Consider the following 25,280-nt stretch of genomic DNA (forward strand, 5'->3'; position numbering starts at 1 on the left):
AGATCTGTAGCAGAATAGGAGGCCTACCCCTTATACATGGAGGGTTTTGCTGCTGCATGGTGCATATTGATTTCATATGTAAGTCATATTATGTTAATATATGATTTTGCCTTTTTCTTGTATTCACATGTTGTAATTTGATATTCAATTTATGTATATTTCTTTTAGATTTTATTACTGAGCCCCTGAAGAAGAGTTATTGTCGTGAAACATGTTGGGCCATTTTCCTGCCGGCTTAATGTCTCTCACACCCCCTCCCCCCCCCAAGGATCCGTCTGGCAGTTTTTACACCTCTAATCATTGTGTTCCTTGTATATGGTGGGGTGTGGGACATTCTCTACGGGGACAGTATAACTATGATCTTTTAAGCTGCAAGATGTTTTTTCATGACTTATTGTCATCATAAAGTACAAATGATTTTACTAATATGTGTTCAGTATTTCTGTGCCTTTAACCACTTCCCGACCGGCCGTTCTATATAAACGGCCAGACGGTGGCAGTGCAGGGTTGGGTGGCCGTTTATAAACGGCCCCCCTGCACCCTGCTTGTGCGCGCTCCCTGGGAGCGCGCAGCACCGCGATCCGGTGCCCGCTGTGTCCTCCGGACACAGTGAAACACCGATCGTCGGACGGGACCTCTGTACGAGGTCCCGATCATGTGATCACTGATTGGCCAATCAGTGATCACATGCAAAGTAGTAAGCAAGATGTCACTTGTGACATCATTGCTTACTACGTGTGAAATCTGTGAATGATCACAGAGGTCACATGGTACAAGGCTATTCACAACAGCCTTGTACCATGTGACAAGCTGTGACCAATCACAGTTCACTCAGTACTTCTCCAATGACTGCAAGAATGCAGACAGAGAGAAAGAGAAATTATTGCTTTTATATCCTTTATGGGTGTAAAAGCAATCAGTGTAAAAAAAAAAAAAAAAAAAAAAAATCTTCATCACCCCCCACAAGTAGTACAGTGTCACCATGGTGACACTGTACTGCTAGGGTGACAGTATGTAAAAATAAATAAATAAAAAATAATAATATAAAAAAAAAAATAAAAATGTAAAAAAAAAAGTTTAAAAATTATAATTTTTGGTTATAAACTAATTTGGATTTTTTTTTTTTACTAAAAAGATAACGGAATACATTTTGGCCAAGATTTATGATGAAATATTATTTATTTGCAAAATTTTATTAAAAAAACACTTTTTTTCAAAATTTTTGGACATTTTCATTTACATTGCAAAAAAAAATAAAAATCCCAGCGTTCCCTCATTTGGGTACAGTGTTGCATGACCGCGCAATTGTTATTCAAAGTTCGATAGGGCTGAAAGCTGAAAATTGCCCTGGACAGGAAGGGGGTAAAAGTGTCCGGTCTGGAAGTGGTTAAACTCCATTTGCAACCTTTCCCGTTTTTTTCCCTTCAATTTTTGATTACTATGTAGCAGAATACATTTTAGCCTAAATTTATGACAAAATTAATTTTTTATTTTTTTTTACTGGCCATGTTTAATAGCGAAAAGTCAAAAATATTCTTTTTTACTCAAAATTGTCATTTTTTATAGCGCAAAAAATAAAAACCGCACAGGCGATCAAATACTACCGAAAGAAAGCTCTATTCGTGGGGAAAAAATCGGACGTACATTTCATTTCAGTGCAGCATTGCATGACCACGCAATTGTTAAAGTAACGCAGCGCCGTGACACAAAAAATGGCCAGGTGAGGAAGGGGGGTAAATCCTTCGGAGGGCAAATGGTTAAAAAGAAACAAAAGCATAAACAAAAAAACAACAAAAAACAAAAACCTCCACCAAAAACAAACCGATCAGATTGGATGGACCACTTGGTCTTTTTCTGCCATCACTTTCTATGTTAATGTGTGGGGATCTTCACAAAGTTTACAGACTTCCACATCACACATGAACAGCAGACATCGCAGGAATACAACGTGGACATGAATGTCGGAGATTCACATTCTGAGCAGAGATACAATGTAACTGCTGGAAGCTGATTGGCTCTCTAGGTCCACCTTCTGCAGTCTCCGATCCTTGGGATCTCCGCCCTGACCTCTGCCCCTCCACCAGGACAATAGACCCATTCTAATGCCTTATGGAAGAGGAGGGAGAGCCTTCCTCCACCATGGCTCCACCCCCCGTCCGTGACGTCACAAGACACAGGGCGGAGACAGGGGAGGGAAACTGGCAATTGAAAGATGAGAAGAGTAGACAGGACTGGGATCAGTGCGGAGAGATCGGAGCGGGCTGAGTGTATGGGGATGCAGCAAGAGAGGAGCTGAGCTGGGAGCATTGTTCATCTGGTGCTGATTGCATACCTACCCTGGACCTGATCGCATGTAACCTGCCTGCAGGGAAGTCGCTGGACCTGATCGTGTGCCTCTGGCTGTATAGGATCGCTGGACCTGATCGCATGCTCCGGGCTTTATAGGATCGCTGGACCTGATCGCATGCCCCTAGCTGTGTAGGATCGCATGCTTCTAGCTACACAGGATCGCTGAACCCGATCGCATGCAAAGGATCTCTGATCTATAGCAGCGTCCTGATCGCTAGGTGTGTGTGTTGTCGGTGGTCATCTCTACGATCGGGAAGAGGCAGGACAGAAGAAGTAAATCGGAGCTTTGCTGAACCCTGGGAGCAGGTGAGCAATCAGATCGTGCGATGTGTTGTGTGTGTGTGTGTAGTGTGGGGGCAGGGATTTGTTGCTGACTTGCAGAAGTCTGGACAGTGTAAAGAGGAGGGGGAGGTTTGTATATAGTGTAGGGGGAGGGGAGGGAGTGTGTGTGGAGAGGGGGGGTGGGAGGTGGTCTGCACGTGTGTGTGTGTAAGGGGGGGGATGTGCACAAGGACAGCTCATGGTGCTGCTTTCCATTGCCCCTCCTGAGCCCTGCACTGGGCACCACTACCTACAGCTCAGATTTGCACCCTTTAATCCCCTGTCATTGCCTTGTGTACAGCTGGAATAGAAGCTGTATCAATGGCAGCTCCATGAATGAGATTCTCTATACACAGGGATCCTCCTATGTGCAGACAGAAGGCTGCCCTCCCATCCCCCTGACCTCTGCACATCCCAGGGAGGATTTAGTTGGGGAGATGCATTAGACAATTGCAGGCATCAGGCCTTCACAGGCCAGCAGCTGGGGGGCATTGACAGTACAGCTAATCTGATTTCTATGACACATCATGGAACTTTAATTTTCCAGATGGATCGGCTGCGTTGGGGAATTGCCCTCAAATTACGCCGGCCAGCCCCTCCAGATCTGGCATCTGTTACCAGGCACCAAAAAAATAAAACGGTCCATCGAGCTCTTCTCCCATCTGATGATCATTACTTCATCCTTTTAAGTAGTGGTAGAGTACAGGGCAGGCCTGGGGCCACCTGGAGAAGTGATCCCACATGATCGTAAAATGAGATGTGTTCGTTCATCTTCTGCTGATCTACACACTCACATCAGCCTTTATTTTTCCATCATTTTCCAAAGATCCTGCAAAGCCTCTTCATCCCCCTGCGTCCGCTCACACTGGGATTCCGCTGTGCAGGCGCAGTAGGTTTTCCCCACATCTACGTTGCATCAAAGCTGCTGGGATTTCTAGTTGCCATTTTGTACAAACAGTTACAGTGCAACCCCCCCCCCCCCTTTTTTTTTTTTTTTTTTTTCTCCCCCAGGCATTTTACAGGAATTCTGTACAGTAGAAGTCTGGAGCTGTAAGAGGAAGGCTGCATTCACACCTGAGCAGGGAGATTTTCAGGCTTCTATTTAAACATTAAAGCATTTTTACAAGCGTATTATAGGCATTTTGCATGTGTATTCAAGCTCTGGACATTTGTTCTAGCCAATAGGAAACACTAGGTGGAGGAGAGCAGTTGTTACGAGCTAAAAAAAAAAAAAAAAAAATGCCTAAAATACGCCTGTAAAAAAAAGCTAAAAAAAAATGCTTGATTTAAGCATTTTCATTTGTTCCTCATAAAGCCCAAAATACACAAATCAAGGTTAGGTTCACACCAGTGCGGGTGGTGGCGGCTGTGGGACCCAGGGTCGCAACCACCCGCACAGCAAAACGCAGGAGCTGCAGGCAGGTGCCATTTTTTTTTAATGGCTTAGCGTCTGCACTGGAAATCGCACCGTACTGGGAAATACACTGTACTTATTATTATTATTATACAGGATTTATACAGCGCCAACAGTTTGCTCTACAATATAAACTTGCGATTCCTGTACAGCCTGTGATTCCAAGAATAGTGCAGGGACTTTTTCCTTTCAAATGAATGGGCTGCTGTGCCTGCGCAAACCTTGACCCTCAGATGTAAATCTAAATCTCATTGCCCAATGAATAAACTTCAAAACATTAACAATAACATATAAAACCATTTATAACTCTGCCCCAAATTACATCACCAATCTCGTCTCCAAATATCACCCAAACTGTCCTCTCCGCTCCTCCCACTACCTCCTGCTCTCTAGCTCCCTTGTTTCCTCCTCCCTTGCTCGTCTCCAGGACTTCTCCAGAGCCTCCCCCATCCTCTGGAACTTTCTACCCCAATTTATCAGATTATCGCCTACTCTGCTCACTTTTAGGCGATCTCTGAATACCTGTCTCTTCAGGGAAGCCTATCCTGCCCTTAGCTAATAACCGAATCTTCTTTTGCTCCCACGAGTCAATCGCCCACAGTTATTACCTTTTGTACCACTAGTCCCTCCCTCTTAGATTCTAAGCTCCAAGGAGCAGGGCCCTCCTAACTCTCTTGTATTGAACTACATTGTCTCCCTTTATATTGTAAAGCGCTGAGCAAACTGTTGGCGTTATATAAATCCTGTATAATAATAAACCTAGGCTAAGGGCCAGTTAACACCACAGAAATGCAGTCCAGATGCGTTTCTACATGCGCATTTTTATGTGTTCCAGTACTGGTTTTAATGTTTTTTTTTTTTTGTTTTTTTTTTTCCTTCAACTTAAATAAGGACATGCGTATTTAGGTGCGTTCTGGTGTGTTTTTTGATTGCCTTTTTCAGTACAGTTCAGTGCAGAAAAAAAGCAGCACTGGAACTGACCGCACTGTGTGAACTGGGCCATTGGAACCCATATAACCTACTGTCCATGTATTTTTGTTGCAGAAAAAAACGCACTGGACTGCATCTGGTGTGAGCCGCCCTAAAAGTAGCTCTTGCAGCTTCTAGAGCCTCAGGCGTCTGAGCACTCCCATGTGAACACCCACTGTTGAAATACATTATTATTCTTTATTATACAGGATTTATATAGTACCAACAGTTTATGCAGCGCTTTACAATCTAAAGGGAGACAGTACAGTTACAACATAATAACATACAAGAGGGTTAAAAGGGCCCTGCTCATCTAATGTCAAAAGTTGTAGCCCAGGTGGGAATGGGGCCTAAGACCCTGGTATCACTTGTGCATTTTAGATTCGATGCTTTAAAAAAAAAAAAAAGAAAACTAAAAAAAAAAACAAAACACTAGTGTGCATAGAGCCTAAGAGTGCATCCAAGAAGCAGCAAGCATTTTGTTTTTTTGTTTTTTTTTTTGTTTTTAAACCATGCTTGCTGCTTCTTGGATGCACTCTTAGGCTCCATGCACACTAGTGTTTTGTTTTTTTTTTTAGTTTTCTTTTTTTTTTTTTTAAAGCTCAAAAACTGCAGGAGAAACCACTAAATAAACACTGATAAGCGTTTTTTTTTTTTTCTGCCTAAAAAATACTACCAAAAACTCTACAAAAACATTTTATTTTTTCTGCTCCTAAACGCTGAAGCTTGAAAAACGCTACGAGCCTAAAATAGTCTGCATGGACACATAGGATAACCATATTTAGCTTCTAGAAGCAGAGAAGAAATGCTGATTACAGCTTCTAGGAGCTTAAAAAAAACACTAATGTGCATGGAGCCTTAATAAATAGCGCATGTTTAGAGTACGATCTTAGCGCACCTAAAATGCAACACCTTCAAAATGCCGTGAACAGATGTGAACCAGCCCTAAACAATATATGGTTTATCCATGTAAAATAGCTATATTTGAAAAAGGAAAATAGAAATTATTATTATATGGGATTTATATAGCGCCAACAGTTTGCGCAGCGCTTTACAAAATGAAGGCAGACATTCGTTCCAATACAATTTTGTACAAGAGGAAACAGGGCCCTGCTCCTTAGAGCTTACAATCTAGGATGATATGTTGAGTAGTGCAATGTATAATGACCTCCACCCCAGCCAACCAATCAGATTTTAGACTACTGCAGTCTGATTAGTGATAGATAGATAGATAGATAGATAGATAGATAGATAGATATAGATCGATAGATAGATATTGCTTTGAGTTCGCTTGTATGTCAGTAAAATGAAAAAAAAAAAATCCTCCAGAATAACAAAGAAACAATAATATAGCAATATTTTTTTATTTGCAGAGAATTGTGTACAATTCTGTTACTTAGTTTACTAATAAATCTCCTAAAGAGCACTGAAGGCATATGTTAATCAGCACACTGCCTAGACCTATTGGCTCCCTGCTAAAAATGGAATCCGATGTAGTCCTCCATGATCTTACTAAAATCCATTCACCTAAGTAACGAGCATGGATTCCTTACTGGATCAATGCAGGCAACACTCCCATGTATTGATTGGAAGCATCAGATTACTGTCAGTAGGAAGAAAGCTTTTATTCTGCATGAAATGTGTCCAGGAGATATGCTTGTTTAATTTCAAAGAATACCTATTAACGACAGAAGGAGTGAGATGGCACCATGAAATTTGGGATATAGTTTTTTTTATTTTTTTTTGTGGTTTTAAGAATTATTTGTAGCTTGTCTGCAAATCGTAGCTAGCAGTCCACAGTCCTGGATGGCCAGCCTGGGTTGGGTACCTCTATTGATTGCTGACATGCTGCTTCCTGGAGGAGGTCTTGGTGTATGTTTCTAATGTACATCTTATGAATCACATGGTCGATGACTAATCAATGACTTGACCTATGGGGCCGATTGCTGTGCTGCCATTTATTTTTGTTCTGCATCGTCTGTGTGAATGGTTCTAAAGCTCTTGATACAAAGGGATTCTGCCTGTTGGCATTTAAACCACCAGACCCTTAAAAGAATTTTGTAGGCTGGATACGTACAATTAGAATTTGTGTTCTTCAATTATCCCATTGACTGAACCGTGGTGTCTGCCTATCTTGGCAAACAGAGCAAGTTACAATGGGGATCTGGCAGAAAATTTCCAAGCTGCCTGATCATTTTTTTTTCTTGGTTTGTTGCTGCTGGGCCAGTGTTTGAATATGCTGCCTGTCTGTTAGAGCCCAAATTGTGCATTGCTGGATTCTGTATGGCTATTCCATGACAACAGAAGCAGGAGTGCAGCTGCTACCCATAGCAAGCTGCCAGACGTTAACCTTTTAAACGGTTGTTTGGGCAATAGTTTGATTTTTGCTTCACATTTTAATAAAATCAACTATTGAGTACATTAGAGGTTACATATGCATTTGTGTAATCAGATTGTTGGAAAGCACCCTCCTTTTTTTTTTTTTTTTGTGTGTGCATAACCTGTGCTCCTTTTACTTGTGTCAGGCATCCAGCTCTTGACGAGTCACTCTGTATTTTCTAGTCAACCAGAATGCTGTTTTTTTTCCCCATTTCTTCCACAGTAATTATTGATTTACTTGGCTTACACAGCTCTTGCAGAACTGGTTTGTGCACAGGGAATTGCCAACAGCTCCATTATTCAGCTCTTAAAGCTGAACTGGAAAAAGACTACACTTTAAAAACCTACACGTGAGCTGTCTTACCTGGCAATAATTCAGTTCAGCCAGTCTTGTGGTTCATGACACTTTACCAAGCAGCACAGTCGGGTTAGTGTTCAAACTTTTTTTTGTCACTGGATTTAGGCAGCATAACTTGGTCGTTCGCCCTGTTGTCCCCTCCTATCGGCAAGATTCCAGTGTTTGGCTCACATTAGAGAACTAATATAAGGAGCAGGGCTCTGTTTCCTCTTGTACCAAATTGTAACTGTAATGTCTGCCTTCATTTTGTAAAGAGCTGCGCAAACTGTTGGGGATAGATAAATCGTGTGTTATAATAACAATCTACTTTTCACTAGCCATAGTGAAATATCTCTCTATCTCCCTCTCATTAACGATATCTATCTTGGGCTTGCTCGCTCTCTCTCCCTCGGTGTCTTGGGCTTGCGCGCTCTCTCTCCCTCGGTGTCTTGGGCTTGCGCGCTGTCTCTCCCTCCCTCGGTGTCTTGGGCTTGCGCGCTGTCTCTCCCTCCCTCGGTGTCTTGGGCTTGCGCGCTGTCTCTCTCTTGCGCGCTGTCTCTCCCTCGCTGTCTTGGGCTTGCGCGCTGTCTCTCCCTCCCTCGCTGTCTTGTGCTTGCGCGCTGTCTCTCCCTCCCTCGCTGTCTTGGGCTTGCGCGCTGTCTCTCCCTCCCTCGCTGTCTTGGGCTTGCGCGCTGTCTCTCCCTCCCTCGCTGTCTTGGGCTTGCGCGCTGTCTCTCCCTCCCTCGCTGTCTTGGGCTTGCGCGCTGTCTCTCCCTCCCTCGCTGTCTTGGGCTTGCGCGCTGTCTCTCCCTCCCTCGCTGTCTTGGGCTTGCGCGCTGTCTCTCCCTCCCTCGCTGTCTTGGGCTTGCGCGCTGTCTCTCCCTCCCTCGCTGTCTTGGGCTTGCGCGCTGTCTCTCCCTCCCTCGCTGTCTTGGGCTTGCGCGCTGTCTCTCGCTGTCTGTCTCTCTCTCTCTCTCTCTCTCTCTCTCTCTCTCTCTCTCTCTCTCTCTCTCTCTCTCTCTCTCTCTCTCTCTCTCTCTCTGTCTTGAGCGAGCGCACTCGCTCTCTATCTTGAGCGCTCTCTCTCTATCTTGAGCTTGCGCGCTCTCTATCGCTCTTTATTTTTTATTTTACAAACTGAGAACCCTACATAAATATTTTTGTCTAAAGGAGGTCATTTTGGAAGGTTTTCTCTGAAGGAACATGTCTGAAGAATACAGAAAATCCCAGCCATTGTATGATGTGGAGAATATAAATCTGGCAATTTTTTTTATTTTTATGTTCACTGTATCCTGGGGATTTCTAAAATTACCTTGTAACATTAACCTCTAGCCAAATACTACAGTAGAATGTACCAGTTATAATTTAAAAATGTGGAAATTACAATATGAAAGAAATTATCCATGTTGCAAACACGTTCAGAAAAATGCCTGCCTATTCTGTAAAGAATTCATTGTGCATTGCGGATTTAAGATTTGCTGCTTACCCCTATTACAGTTCAGTTTATTAGAACTATCGGAGAGCAGGATATATTGATCGGATGCTGGATGCAGGGTGTGTGCCTCTGTCACCTGCTGCCTGAATCCTTGTGCTTGCATCTGCAGGGCTGACGTCACTTTTGTAGCTCTTGTGTTAGATTCCTTACTGTTGTGAGAGGTCTCCTTATGAAGGAAGTGCGCTTGTCCTCTGCTATGGGGGGGGGGTGGCTTTGTGGGTAGCACGTGGTCTTTGCTTTAAAATTGCCATACAATTCTTGCAGCTGAGATGGTGCTATATTAGTCTAAGGTGGACTTCAGCTTCTACACAGTGGTGAATAAAGACGGCCATACATGGATCGAAGTTCCGTGTATGGGCAGGCTGGTTGTAAAGAAGTCTACCGACCTCTGTACAATTAGCCTGTTTGGTTTTTCCCTATCAATAAGTGCTACTGGCTTTAGCTATAATCCTTCTTTTTTCTTTTTTTTTTTTTGTCTTTTAAATTCATTCAAATTATATATTCATTCATTATAAAGCTATAATGTCTGGCCAGCCTACGGGTGGTATCTGTACATTTTCCAAAGTTGGTGATGGTTGGGCAGTGGTAGAAAGGTGGAATTCCAGGGCTGTTTCTATGTATGAAGCCACAAACAAGCTTATGTTTTTTACCAGAGTCGGAAATGCCAAGGTGGTCAAATAGTTGGATGGTGGTTAGATGAGCTCCATAAAAGGGGATAGTTTAGTCGAATGTTGATGCCTTTTGTGGAGGGCTGGAAGAAAATGGTGTTGGCTAAATGTATGAATGCCACTAATCTTTGGGACATATCAGTAGAAAGAATAGTTATCAGGAAATTGTAAGGCGCTCATAGTCATTGGATGGCAGTTGGGTGAAATCCATGGGGAAATAGTCCACTTTGCTGAATGTTGTTGGTTATAGAAAGAGTGGAAGAAAGTGGTGTTGACTGACTTTATCAGTGGCTACTTACCTTAGGGGCATATGAGTAGAGACAACCATTATCAGGACTTTGACAACATTAAAAACCTAACAACAGGTTCTTATCTTTTCTCACTTTCTCGAAGTATGGGAGAACATTTTTGGCTGTAGTTAAGCCAGCCATAGATGGTTCAAATTTTGGCTAGTTCAGCAGGGACCGGTCAAGATTCGAACCACCTTTTGGGAAGGCTGATTGTACCCAATTCGATCTGGAGTACAACCAGCATGTCTGATTATTGCCAGCTGCTATAGCCACTAGCAACAATCACTGTATTCTCCTGGCAGGGACAGCTCCCCACACCCCCCCTTCCCCACTGGGAGAACACAATAGCTCTGTGGGAGGGATTCTCCCATCAACACAACAAGAGATTTTCTTTCCTGGAACAGAAATCTCATTGTCTCTGATCTGCCTTGGCTTCTAAGAAATATTAAGAGCCTGTTTAGTAAATACTAAATAGAAGTTGTAAGTTGCACTGCTACAATGATTACTGTTGTCTTCCAGGTCCTGTCCTGAGTGGCTGCCCTGCTGTGTAGTAACCAAGGGGGGTCACTCCCATGGTAGGGCTGCCATTCACAGAATGCCTTGCATGTTTCTCAGTGAATGCAAAGTTTCTCTGATTGGACTAGAAAGTGACTGGGATACCACTGCCCCATCCAATCACAAAACTACTTTCATTCACTGAGAAGACTGCAGGGAGTTCGCAGAACAATTCCTGTGACAAATGGGCCGTGCTCTGTGATTGTTATGCAGCAAGGTAGCCTCTCAGTACAGGACCCTGAAGACAGCAGCAATCACTGTAGTAGCAGAGATTACTACAGTGATTTCAAGGTTACAAGAGCACCCACAGGTATGGAATATGCATACTTGCATTGGACAAATGTGACTATGCTATAAAATTCATACCTGAAATTCAGCTATAAAGAGAACTATTGTGGGATGTGCAGAATCAACAATACTATCTTAAGACTAGTACAGAATAATTGGCCTTTATGTTGTAGAGATCTGAGAGTGGTTTAGGTTAGCAAAAGAACACTAGGCAGGGCTGACGCCACTTTGGCCAAGCAAATGTTACGTGAGGTTGGCTTACAACAGTCCCAAGTCTTTGGAGTTGAGTGCATTTCTGGTGAACCAACAGGTATATTTTGTACTTGTGGGTTCTTTAAAGGAATGAAATTTGCAGATGTATCAAATACAGTATATCCTGCATGTGTAATCAGCAAATAGGTCTGCCCCAATGTGCATATTTAAGTACAACGTGTACTTGGAATCGCACTTAATTTTTAATTCTATTTATTAAACTTTAAAGTGGTCCTCTTAGTAACTTGACAAGACTGCATGGATACATTTCTGTAACGATATTGGGTATTAATGCAATGTCCCTAGACTAATCTTTCTTCCATAGCCAAAAACTACACGGACACTAGGATCTAATGATTGTGACCTCCCTGAGCCAGCATCTCAGTCCAGGAATGAGATGCTGACCCCTAATAATGCCTAAGTTGGTGGCTTAATACCTCCGTAGAGAGAAGCAGCTGAAACATTGGTCAAGGGGATATTGCAGAAGGTAATAAATACCTGCAAGTGTTACTCTTAAACATTTAGCGTGCATGGACTTCACATGAAAAATCTATCTCATATGTCCACCTTTTCAAGGTAGATTTAATCCCCAGCTGAATGACATTTGACTATATAATACATAACTGTTAAATTCTGTGTATAATAAACTTTTTTTTCTTTTTTTTTTTTCTCACCTTTTATCATCCTGTGTTGTATCATGGTGCTGCTGATCATCGTTAGCCTCTTTGCAGCCATGTCCATGCTTTCCACTAAGGGCTGCATGTCATTTTTCTGTCTCCTTTTTTTGAAGGTGAAATCAGTGGACCATGACTTTGTAATTCGTGTTGAAATGGTAATTTGTAGTCTCCATTGGATATCTGTTTGACTATAGCGTTGTCACCCTAGAACAGGAAGTGCTTGATCAAGGCAGAATCACCAAGGGTTGTTTAAAAGAAAGTTGTAGATCAGGGGTGTCAAACTGGCGGCCCTCCAGCTGTTGCGAAACTACAAGTCCCATCATGCCTCTGCCTTTGGGAGTCATGCTTGTAACTGTCAGTCTTACGGTGCCTCATGGGACTTTGGCAACAGCTGCAGGGCCGCCAGTTTGACACCCATGTTTTTTGATTAAAAAAGCATGAAAAATACTTTTGAAGTGACATAGTAAAGCTTATATGCTTATAACTGAACATCTACTTAAGGTGTAACTAAAGGCAAAGCTTTTTGTTTCAGATAGAGTGGAGAGGAATTGGAACGCTACTCAATTTTTATTACTGTCTGCCCCCCGTCAGGGAGATGTACCCCCTCAAGTTTTTCTGTTTACGATTATCATCGAAGGTGAAAGTAAAAGAAAATCTCAAATGTGGGTTATCTCCAGAACAGGAATAGAGGGGGAATCTTCCAATGAAGACATTAGTTCTCATGACACACCAGGATTCCCTTACTTTGCAGGGATTATTCTCTCTTCCTGTTTTGGCTATGGGATAGGATGTGAAGGACGATCTCCCCAATGGGCACAGATGGGAAAAGAAGACGGGTTATAGCACTCCCTTACTCCTATCTAAAATGTGAAAAATACAATTTTTGCCTTTTTAGGTACACTTTACAGCTCCAATACAGTCAGTACTGTTCCTCCCACTGACGCTATCATTGGGGCATAATTCCTTCCACTATTATCAATGATGGGGCACTGTTCTTCCCACTGACACCAATAGTGGTACATTACTCTTTCCACAGGTATCGATGATGGGGCACTATTCCTCCCACTGACACCAATAATGGTGCATAATTCCTGCCACTTACACAAATGATGGGGCACTATTCCTCCCACTGACACTAACTTTGGGGCATAGTTCTTCCCACTAGTATCAATGATGGGGCACTGTTCTACTGACTCCAACAGTGGGGCATTATTCTTTCCACAGGTATCGATGATGGGGCATTATTCCTCCCACTGACACCAATAGTGGTGCATAATTCCTGCCACTTACACTAATGAAGTGATGGGGCACTACTCCTCCCACTGAGACTAACTTTGGGGCATAGTTTCTCCCACTAGTATCAATGATGGGGCACTGTTCTTCCACTGACTCCAACAATGGGGAATTATTCCTTCCAAAGGTATCAATTATGGGGCACTATTCCTCCCATTGACATCAACAATGGGGCACTATTTCTTCCACCAATACCAATGAGGGGGTACTATTCTCCTACTGACCAAACCCGAGGCCATGTTTTTTTGTTTTTTGTTTTTTTTTCTCACCGAAGCTGGGCCCAGGACATTTTCTACCCCCACTGGTCACAATCTGGCCCCCTTAAAGTCTGAAGGACAGTAAACTGGTCCATTGTTTGAATGTTTGATGACCTCTGCTATAGTTTTTTCACCATTTCTTTCCTCAACTGTTTCCAATTGCTCAGACGGGGACTGGCATGTATGCCAGTCCCTGTCAGCAATTGATTGGCTATACACATACGTCATCACATACTACAGTACTCTTACGTGTATTCCCTCTTTAAAGACTATGTAAACTTTATTTGGTTCCTTTAGTCTGTTTAAATACTGTTGAAGGAGTTTTGTTGCATCTGTTTGATAATTGTGCAAAAAATACCTGTTGATCCTGATAGAAATCTAGTGAGCTGATAGCTTTCTGTGCACACTTATCGGCGCCATTGTTCTCAGCAATCTGAGGATTACAGAACCATAGTCCTCTTTGTTATGGAGAAGAGAAGAAAGGTGGAGTCCTATTGTTCAGTCCTTTTGTAGTAGGTTAAGTTAAGCTGGACATACATGGTTCGGTTTTTTTATTTTTTTTGCTCAGTTGAGAGGCTGAACGAAAATGCTGAACCTTTTTCCCCATCCACCACTCTCATAATACACTGATCAGCGCTGCAGCCAATTGGCTGTATGTGCTGGCTGAAGCATAATTTTCCAGTAAGCTGGTTCAGGAGAAGTCGATCAACAGATTGACTTCTCATGGAGGAGGATAGCCATACATGGATTGAAATTCGTCTGGTCCCTGCTGCCAAAGCCAAATTTCGATCCATCAATGGCCACCGATTTTATATTCCATTTTTTTGAGTTTAGATATTCTCTAAAAGACAGTTGCAGACAAACACCCGTGTCATCGGCGACAGCAGATAATTCAAGAGCCTGTGCATCTCATCAAAACAGAAGGAGCGACTGTTTGTAAAGTATATGTTACTGCCCATCTTCATAGTATTAATTTTGTCATAAAGATGGAATTGCATTTTCACAGACAGAAATATGCCCATCGGACTATTGAGTCTAATGTCCCTATTGTGCTTACACTGTATGTACAACTGTTGGTATAAAGAGGAACTCCAGGAAATATCTTTTTTCAATATTAAATTAGTCCAGCTGGCTTGATACAGGCAGCAATATCTGATATCCGAAAGACCGTGGGGGGAGAGTGAAAACCATGGCAGTCAGTAATGCGTACAGTGATAGCTGTCATCTTCTAGGTGCTGCTCCAGCGACTTCCCCACTGCATAATAAGCACAAGGAGTTGCTTGCTTACTGCTGCCATTTTGATGACTCATTTATTTATTTTTAATGAATATGAGGCATTCTCTGATTGGACAAGGTGGAGATCATGACATAATGTGCCCTGCCTCTCAACCTCATCCAATTAGAGAACACCGTGTTTTCACTGAGAAAAATACAAGGCATTCTATGAATGCATAAAGAGCATCCCCCTTGCGTTCTATGTGCAGAGGGGAAGTTTCTGGAGTAGCATTTGAAATATCGCAGTTCTTTCAGTTAAGAAATGTTCATAGGATATACTTTATTTTACAGATGGTTCTTTGTCATTTGAGCTTTTAGGTTGATTGGCTGTTTTTTGATGGGAGCTTTTTTTGTAAGCACCAAGTGATCTAATAAGATTACGCGGAACATCCTGTCTCATCCTGGACCTAATTTCATGTAATATACTGCAGGACTTGCCATCAATTAGACATCATAATGGGATACAGTGCTGTCCCAAGTGCTATAATGACTGTGAATAGCGTCAGCGGATTGTAGAATGATGCTCTGATAGGTCCCTTTTTTTATCTCCTTCACTTCCAATCTGCAGAAATAACAGGACGCCACACCCGGCCAGGTTATCCCTATAATGACAGGTATTGTCTGGTTGAATTTTAAATTAGGGGGGTTTCAAACTGTGTCCATTGTAAGTGGTTTATGACGTTTAATTGCCCTAATAGATTTCTTCATGGCCACTTCCTTTCAAGTCTCTTGTTTACCTTCCAGCCACTTGGCAAGGCTTGTCTCTCTTTTATCTAGCTCTGTGTTTACTTGATTCCTGCTTTGACAGAGGTTGAAATTCTCTATTAATTATGGGAGAGTCTGCTACAAATGAACTCCATCAACAGTTGATAACCCAAGTGGTGAGTGATTGTTGCCTTTGGAGGAACGCCTTCTTCCTGTTTAGTTGCAGCATGTGTCAAATTTAAGTTTGAGTACATTGTGGCCTTTCCAGCTTTGAGAAGTTCAAGAGACAAAACTCCATTCTGAAGCATTAATTCCTTTGTTCCAGCTGTTATTATTTTTTTTTTTCCGTTTCTCTCGCTGTATTGATCTTGTTTTGTTTCTCTCGTTCTTGCTAACAATCCTTCAGTGCTTTCAGCAATTACCCCAGATTCTGCTTGTTGAACATTTGGGACATGCCGCATTTACAAGAGCACAAAAGAAGTCTCCTTCCCATTTTGTCAAAGCTTGACTGCTAAGTATCAAGCAGTATGAACTTCTTTTGGCCTTGTGTGGCTGTGATGTTTCTGCTGACTTCGATGTCTGTTTTATGTTGGCCATGCAGACATAGAAAGCTTGCCTTTGATAAAGATCCTATGCTCTTCTTTCTTTTTTTTCTTTTTTTTTCCCTTCAATTTTTTTTAAATAAGCTAATAATAAAGAGACCAATGTCAGAAGAACACAATTTGGATTTTCAGGCTATTATAAGGAGATCTATGTTACAAGTACATTTACAGTTGACTGAAGGGCTAAAGACACCCTACAATTATATAGGTGTAGATGCTGACAGTGGTGTTTTAGCTTGGCAGAAACCAGTAGGACAGTTCTGTGGCTTGCAGAAGTAACTTGTACAGCATTGCTCATTGTCTGGACTATACAGAACTGCTAAAAGCTGATTTGGTTGATATAGGTAATACTGTAGATAAGGGCCTTTAAAAAAAAAAAAAAAAAAGGCTTCTCTTCTAGCCTATACATGAAAACTAGTAAACAAAGTGTGCCTATGAAGGGGAAACCATTACCATTTTCACAGCAATGGGCCTTCTGTAAGCTCGAAAATTGTTTTCCAGGTCCAACTAGGACAGAATTTCAGATTTATTTTTCAGAAGAGCTGACTGGCTCGTCTTGACCTTGGTGGCTCATGCTTTATGAATAAAGCTTAAAGAAGGAATATAACCGAGCAATCGCCATAAGTTCTTCTTTTGGACATTTAAATGTTCAATTAATGGGCATGTGTTTAATGGTGAAAATGCATTTGGCAGCTTGAAATCCTCTCTTTTCTGTTTTGGCCTCTTTTAGAGCCTGTGTTGCCAGGCATCCGTTTGACATTTTGAGATACTTCTGAGATCTTTCAGAATTCATTGACCGTTGCATTTGGCCTGTAGCTGGCCTTCCTATCACTTGCTTTAAGCAGGGTTTGCATTCCTGTAGACCTGTATGGAAATGCAAAATTATTTTCAAGTGAATGAAAACCCATTGACACAGGCCCTTTAAATATTTGACCATAGTTGGCCACAGTTCATACTCTGTTTTTGTATTGTGATCAACATCAACCATGTTATTGAGGCACATTACCTTTCAGCTGACCGTCCGTTTTCACAGATCTTACGTTTTTTTTTGTTGCACTGACCAGCAATGGGTGAACATTGAAATGAACTGGCCTTTCTTCTTTATTCCAAAGTCATGTTTGAAAGTGGGTGGAGGGCACCAAGGGAACTCGGGCAGATTGATGGGGAGTACAGAAGGAACTTGGGCAGATTGGTGGGGAGTACAGAAGCTGTCCATTTACAGGTTCCCTCCATGATTTAGTGCTTTAGTTTATACGCACACTTTATACTGTGGCCATAGTTTGAGCTCCAAGAGTTCTGCAGCAGATTGTAAGGTGTAATGTGAATCCATGATTCTGAATCTGGAGAACATCATGTAATAATGACAGGTTTTTAATTTAACTCTAAATTTCTGCCTTGAGCTCTGTATGTTGTAATTTTATTAGACTGGACAGGGAAGATGGACATTTCCTAGTCAGGTGGCCCAGTATAATAACACAACATGATCAAAATCCATGGTGCCCAACCTGCAGCCTTTTGGTATATGATGTCCAACCCTTGGACCTCAGCAGTCTGTGGTGGGAACATTGATTAGGTAATGACACAATTCGCAAGGACATTGCCGCAACTCACATCCCCTCTCAACCCGTCCCCTCTCACACAGCTACCCCCTCATCCCCCCTCCCCCTCGACATTACCCGCAGGGACTTCGTCACTGCTCAAACTCCCTCCAACCCCGTTCCCCCTCACTCAGCTACCCCCTCATCACCCCTCTCCCACGGCCCCACCACTGCTCTGACCTCCACTCCCACCCCACCCTACATTCCTCATACTGAAGCTCCCCCAACACTCCACACCTTTGACCTTACTACCATCGAGGAAGTCTCCAAGATCCTCTCTGATGCCCGCCTCACCACCTGCCCCCTCGACCCTATCCCCTCACAATTCCTACGACCTCCCTCCCCCTCCATCCTACGCTCCCTCACCCACATCTTTAATCTCTCCCTCTCCTCCGGCACTTTCCCCTCCCCACTGAAGCATGCACACATCACCCCCATACTTAAAAAGCCCTCCCTGGACCCCAATGACCCGAACAACCTCAGACCCATCTCCCTGCTCCCACTTACATCTAAACTCCTCGAGCGCCTCGTCTACACCCGCCTATGCTCTCACCTCAACAACAACAACCTCCTCGATCCCCTACAGTCTGGCTTCCGCCCCCTACACTCCACCGAAACCGCCTTACTCAAACTCTCCAACGACCTTCTAACCGCCAAAGCTAATGGCCACTATTCAGTGCTCCTACTCCTTGACCTCTCTGCGGCCTTCGACACAGTTGACCACCCCCTCCTCCTCAAAATACTACACTCCCTCGGCCTCAGAGATTCTGCTCTCTCCTGGCTCTCATCCTACCTGTCACAACGCTCTTTCAGCGTTACCTATAATGCTACCACCTCCCCCTCACTCCCCCTCTCTGTTGGGGTCCCTCAAGGCTCTGTCCTTGGGCCCCTTCTCTTCTCCATCTACACCTCCTCCCTTGGCCAACTCGTACACTCTCACGGCTTCAACTACCACCTCTATGCCGACGACACACAAATCTATCTCTCAACCCCCCACCTCACCCCCTCGGTCTCTGCCCAAATCACACACCTACTGAGCGACATATCAGATTGGATGTCGCTCCACTTCCTTAAACTGAATCTCTCCAAAACCGAGCTCCTTGTCTTCCCCCCAGCCCGAACCCCACCCCCCATTGACTTCTACATCACATCCAACAACGCCAATATCAAACCCGCTCTGCAGGCCAGAGTACTTGGTGTCATTCTGGACTCCAACCTATCCTTCCAGCCCCAAGTCCAATCTTTAACAAACTCGTGCAGACTCCACCTCCGCAACATCGCCAAAATCCGCATGTTCCTAACCCCAGAAACCACTAAGCAGCTCATCCACTCCCTCATCATATCACGACTCGACTACTGCAACTCCCTCCTCACTGGCCTGCCTCGCCGCTGGCTATCCCCGCTTCAGTCGATCCTGAATACGGCTGCCAGACTCATTCACCTTTCCAACCGCTCCATTTCCGCCACCCCCCTCTGCCAATCCCTCCACTGGCTTCCGATTGCGCAACGGATCAAATTTAAAATCCTAACACTGACGTACAAAGCTGTCCACCATACTGCCCCGAACTACATCACTGACCTAATATCCAAGTACCGCCCAGCACGCACACTCCGCTCCTCACAAGACCTCCTTCTCTCTAGTTCCCTGGTCTCCTCCTCCCATGCCCGCCTCCAGGACTTCTCCAGGGTGTCACCCATCCTCTGGAACTCCCTTCCCCAACCCATCAGATTATCACCTACTCTCCTCTCCTTTAGGCGCACCCTGAAAACCCATCTCTTCAGGGAAGCCTACCTCACCCCCTGCTAACTTGCTGACCTCCTCCACTCTTCCTACCACTCCATCCCCCACAGCTATCTCCTCCTGTACCACTATCCCATCCCTTCTAGATTGTAAGCTCGAAAGAGCAGGGCCCTCGATCCCCTCATGTTTTGCATTGTATTGGTATTGTTCTGTCACATGTTCTGTCCCCCTTTGTAATGTACAGCGCTGAGTGAACTATTGGCGCTTTATAAGTACTGTATAATAATAATAATAATAATAATGACATTGATCTCTTTCTAGCCTCATGTAACAACATGTTCCCAGGTTTGTATTGTCTTCTGCAGCATATCCACAGCCAAAAAATGTGTCCACACATCTGCATTGCTACATTTTTAGTATTGATCAATATCAGAACTAGATATGTTTTTCAGAAGCATGGATGAAGTATACACCTGTATGTTTACAAGTACTAGGTGTTCCTGCATGCTTTGTTAAAGTTTTAACCTTGCCCTGCCAAGTGCCAGAGACTCAGCTGGCAGAGCCGTACAAAGAGATGATGGCTGGGGCATAAATGAGAATCAAAACCTCGCACTTCTGCATTGGGAATGCTTCACCGGGTGCTGATATTTGTCATTTTATACCAATTTTGTTAATTGGAAAATATCTCCCTTCGGTTAGGAATCTGCTGCAAATTGCTCCCTTTTGTTGCTCATGTGTATCAACCCAAAAGCTGCCCATAGACGGTTGTCATTAATCAAAGCTGCTGCCAAGCACTGGGCACTACCATGCCCACTATATCTGATCAAAGGATTATCCACCTTCTCTTATGGGAAAACCTCTTGCTATGGTCTTTCTGTGTTTAATCCATCTTTACCGTAGCTCTTGGAATTGGCTACAAATCTAAAATGACAAAGTATGTTTACTATTAATTTGAAAAGCTCTTGATACTTTGGCATTTCTGGTATAAAACTGATAATTACTCATTGAGAACTGTAAATCTCTGTCCCTGGACAGGGCACAGGCTATGCAGTGTGTTGTTTTTTTTTTGTTTTGTTTTGTTTTCTGTGTTGTTCTGTTGTATAGCGCATAAAGTAATGTTTCAGTTTAAACCAGCTTGGTGTCTATGAATATTTTATACAGTCGGATTGCTAGTACGGAAACAATTACGGCGTAGACATTTCAGGTGTGTCATATATGATATTTCTGCTGGACTTCTCAGTGCCATTGTCATTATTTACCTCTGGTGCCTAACCTGTGGCCCAAGGGCCACATATGGCCCTTTTGGTACTTGCTTTGTGACCCTTTTGCAGACCCCGGGCCTTTGCATACTCCAGCATCCATAATGGAGCTTTTATTTGTAAAGAGGCTATGGTGGTGATCTAGCAGTTTTATGTAGTATGTCTCCAGCCTCTGTCTTCAGTCACCACTGCATATCTGCAGTCTCTGATCATCTCCTCTATTATTTCTGATGTCTCTGACAGTCTTCTGTCATATTGAATACAGTGTGCGGCCCTCTGGAGCTGTCAGGAGCCACCCTACACCAATTGACTACTGATAGAATGAAAATTAAACATGCGCACACACACACACACTACAACACTACCTATTGCCTTATCGTCCGTGTTTTGTTGTAAACCAGATTAGTAATGTGGGCTTTTTTTTTTTTTTTTCCTTCCCTGAATGCTTACCTGGCTTCACACTTTCGCATGCATGTACAAGTAGTCTTGTACATGTCTACTTGTCTCCGAAAACACATCAGTGCAGTAAATAATGCACCTGTTGCTTCAGTGACAACACATACATGTGAATAAACAAGCAGTTTGTTGTGGCACATTAGGCTTTTTTTTTGAGAGAGAGAGAGAGAGAGAGAGAGAGAGAGAGAGAGAGAGAGAGAGAGAGAGAGAGAGAGAGAGAGAGAGAGAGAGAGAGAGAGAGAGAGAGAGAGAGAGAGAGAGAGAGAGAGAGAGAGAGAGAGAGAGAGAGAGAGAGAGAGAGAGACGCACAGCCAGCTGTCCACAGTTAGGATGTTGGCGCTGGGAACCCTGGAGGGACAGGTGAGGACAGCACTGGACCCTCGGACAGGTAAGGGTCCATTTATTAAAAGTCAGCAGCTACAGGATTTGTAGCTGCTAACTTTTTTTTTTTTGCAGACTGAACCTCTTCTTTAAGGACAGGTAACATGCAATAAAATAAACTTCTGTTCTTGAATTTAGAAGAACTTATAAGGCTTTGTGCACATGGCGGGGAAAAAAACCACAGGTTTTACAGGCATTTGGCGTTCTCTTTTTTTTTTAGCCTGTAAACACACCTCTGTTGGCCTATGTGTTCATGTACACATATGCATTTTAGAAGAGGCTGGAAACAACAACAACAAAAAAAAGTGCATCCAGGAGAAAGTGTTTTAGGTAGAAGAAACTTATATTGTAAAGTGCTGCGTAAACTGTTGGCACTATATAAATCTTGTATAATAATGATAAACACACGAGCATTCATTAAGGCTACTTTCACACTGATCCACAGCAAAAAACGTGCTTTTTACCGCGCTTTGTGAGCTTGTTTAAAGGACACGTGGCTTAAAACTGCACCAAAACTCGTCCCAGAGGTGTTTTTCTGGCATTGTCTATTGATTTCAATGGGAAGAGGCATTATTGGGTGTTCTGTTTGGGTTTTTTGTTTTTTAACGCCTCAAAGATGCTGCAAGCAGGATTTTTTACACTGTACTGCAAGCTCAACACCTCAGTGTGAAAACATATATAGTTTTACACAGGAAAGCATTTTTCTTGAGCTTTTCAGGTGCTTTTTTTTTTTTTTTTTACGCAAAAATGCTTCAAAAACTCCTAACATCCTAACACTGTACAAGATGCATGTAATGGCCGGAATAAATGAATATTCTGGCCAATAGAATACATTAATGTCAAATGTGCATAAATGCATAATTATGTGTGCAAAATGTTGCTTTTACTGCAGGAAAAAAGGCTTTTAGAGGAGCTGAGCACTCAGTGTGAATGAGGCCTAAGGATCCATAGTAACTCAATGGAAGACAGCGCATGCTAAAACATGTATGTGGTTGCCTAGTGTCTGCTATTGTAGTTCCGTTGAAGGTAGGCCTGTACTTCTTCCAGGTTTTTTTTTTTCTCCATGCTTTTTTAAGAGGGGAAATTGTTTCCTTCTGGCAATGAGGAAGTATAAATCCATAAAACAGATTTGTCTTTTGCAACACTAATTGACAGTGGCTCTTTCTACTTTCATTTGTACAGCTCCGGCCTATTATCTTGTTATTGTTTTTCTACGCATTGTCCTTGTGATTTTATATATGCCTCAGTGGACTGCCACCAGGAAATTGAATGTGTTAGTTGGCATTATTGTGTAGTGCTTGTCATCAGTAAGCTGCCCTGATGGACCATGTTTGAGCTAGCCTGGCTGCATGTGGGCAAAGAATTAGCTTGGCTACCACCCACGGTTGGCTCCGTGAAATATTGCAGAATATGTCCGCTTTATCAAAATGTGTAAAATAAGACATTTTAAAAATTTGTCTTAAAGCGGAACCAATGATTTGATATGCAGTTGTGGCTTGCTTTTTGTTTTTTTGTTTATTTTTCAGAAAGCCTACTTGCCTGTCCTGCAAATCCAGCATTGTCCTGCTATGCTGCCACAGCTGGTTTACTGTGCCACCATCTACACTTCCTACAACATTGGGAGCTGGCTAGCTCTGTTCACAGCTGGTCCTCCGATGACTACGAAAAGCCTCCCCCCAAAGCCACATATGTCCCCTGCACCTGCAGCCTCCTGGAACATATGATTTGGATACCCCAGGAGGCAGCAGGACGTGTAATTCTTGCCTAGGTGAGAATGGAGGGTTTGGCCTTAAAAAAAAAACAAAAAAAAAAAACAAAAAAACTTTTATATATTATGGGGGATGTTGTAGGAGTGAAACATTTCTGGCGTAAAGGTCTACATTTAAAGCTGGCCATATTTGGTTCCAGTGGTCGTTCTCGTTCAGGATTTGGTAATGTTGTATTCATTATATGCAGCCATTTGGCTACAGCGCTGATCAGTGGATTCTGTGAGAATACAATAGCACATGGGAGAATCTACCTCAATTGTGTGGATGGGGGAATACATATTTTTTTTTTTTTTTCTCCAATCAGCCCACTGGCTGAAAAAGAGAGGAAAAAAAATTGGGTATGCCCAACTTAAAGAATATGTAAACCCAACATTTCATATTCCATGATATGTGTATGTTGTACCATGTACTTGTATGAAAAATGATCCTGGTGTTCCTTCTAGCCCCTCTGCTTTCCTATTAACTGACCATTCTTGGCATGAAAGCACAGCCTGGTCAGTTCTCTAGCTGTGATGGTAATTCTGCCCTTCAATGATCACGCTTTTGCTGAGGACACCCCCCCCCCCCCCTCCTCACAACCATTCACTGGGAAGATCAGTTTGCTGCAGTTTCTCTACTCTCATCTCCAGGACTTTTTTTTTTTTTTTCTTAGAGGATAGGTGCAGGAATTCCCCCTTCCTAGTCGCCTCTTGTCAGTGCCGCCTACCCACCTTGAAGCACTATCCCTTAGCTCCTCACCCTACCCACCTCCAATTTACTTTTTAGATAAAACACAACCAAGTATCATTTTGAGGTGCTATGAACTGTGTATGGAATGTGTTATTGACAACAAAGCAGTAAATTGGAGCAGCCAGCAACAATAGACCACTCCCAGCAACAATAGATCCCCCAGCAAAGATATACCTCCCCACACCAAATAAACCCCCCCCCCCCCAGCAACAATAGCTTCACTGCAGCAAAAAGCACACCTCCTCTATCAACAATAGAACCCCAGCAGCCAGCATCAATAGATCCCTTCCTCAACAGTAGATGCCCCCCAGCAACATAAGACAACCCCCCTAACAGACCCAACTCCCCCCCGGTGACAATAGATTCCCTAGCGGCCAGCATCAATAGACCCTCCAGCACCCTCTGCCATATGGGGTATGGTGTGGAGGGAGAGCAATTACTGTAACCGGTCCCCTGTGAAGCTCTCTGTAGCAGCTGAAACCTTGCTTCCTCTCCCTGCTGGCTTTCAGCTGCTGCAGAGAGAGCCATACAGGAGATCAGTTCCAGTAATTGCTGGTTCTTTCGTGAATGAACACCATGAGTGATTGCTACTGATCACTTATTGTGTTCATAACTGAAGCATAGTAAACTGATTTTTTTGGGGGTTTTTTGTTTTTTTTTATGGAGGGGGGGCTGTCAGGTTGGCTATATAGGGCCCTGTGGTTTCTAACCATAGGCCTGTACGTTTCATGCAGGAGGTGATGGAAGTTCCCTCGAGTTCCTGCTTAAAAAAAAAAAAAAAAAAAAAAAAAAAACCTTGCTCATCTCTATGCAGATGTGAACAGAAGGTGTGTGTGTGTGTGTGTGTGTTCACCACTGTATATCTGCAGTCTTCGATCATCTCCTTATATTATTTCTGATGTCTCTGACAGTCTTCTGTCATATTGAATTTTGTGTTCGGCCCTCTGGAGCTGTCAGGAGCCACCCTACACCAACTGACTACTGGTGTGTGTCAAAATTATTAGTTTTTGTTTTTTTTTTTTTTTTTTTTTTTAAATCTATGCACAAATGTTTTACTTTTTTTCATTTCCATTTTAAGCTCTATGGGTTGTTTTTCCAAGGTGGGGGATTACAATCACTTTTAAGGCACAGATACATATTTAATTTTGCATGTGGTGAGGGACAATGCTGGGGCTTGCCTAGTGTCCCCCAAAAATACCATATTCCTACACCAGACAAGCC

General features: G+C 43.1%; 1 protein-coding gene across 2 annotated transcripts in view; it reads left to right on the forward strand.

Annotated features, from left to right (window-relative positions):
• The first annotated feature begins 2,202 nt into the window (after positions 1-2,202).
• The window catches only part of SEMA4C (semaphorin 4C), a 52,653-nt gene continuing 29,575 nt past the window's right edge, over positions 2,203-25,280 (forward strand). Inside the window, exons 1-2 of one of the 2 annotated variants that reach the window (XM_089681700.1) lie at positions 2,203-2,655; positions 23,088-23,329. The gene's annotated coding sequence lies outside the window, so the exon portion shown is untranslated. The remainder of the gene's footprint in view (positions 2,656-23,087; positions 23,330-25,280) is intronic. The other variant, XM_089681699.1, reaches the window with a different exon arrangement.

The sequence above is a fragment of the Staurois parvus genome, unplaced genomic scaffold (genome assembly GCF_062004578.1).
Source record: "Staurois parvus isolate SC_StPar_1 unplaced genomic scaffold, SC_StPar_1.0 ptg000276l, whole genome shotgun sequence".
Classification (NCBI taxonomy): Eukaryota; Metazoa; Chordata; class Amphibia; order Anura; family Ranidae; genus Staurois; species Staurois parvus.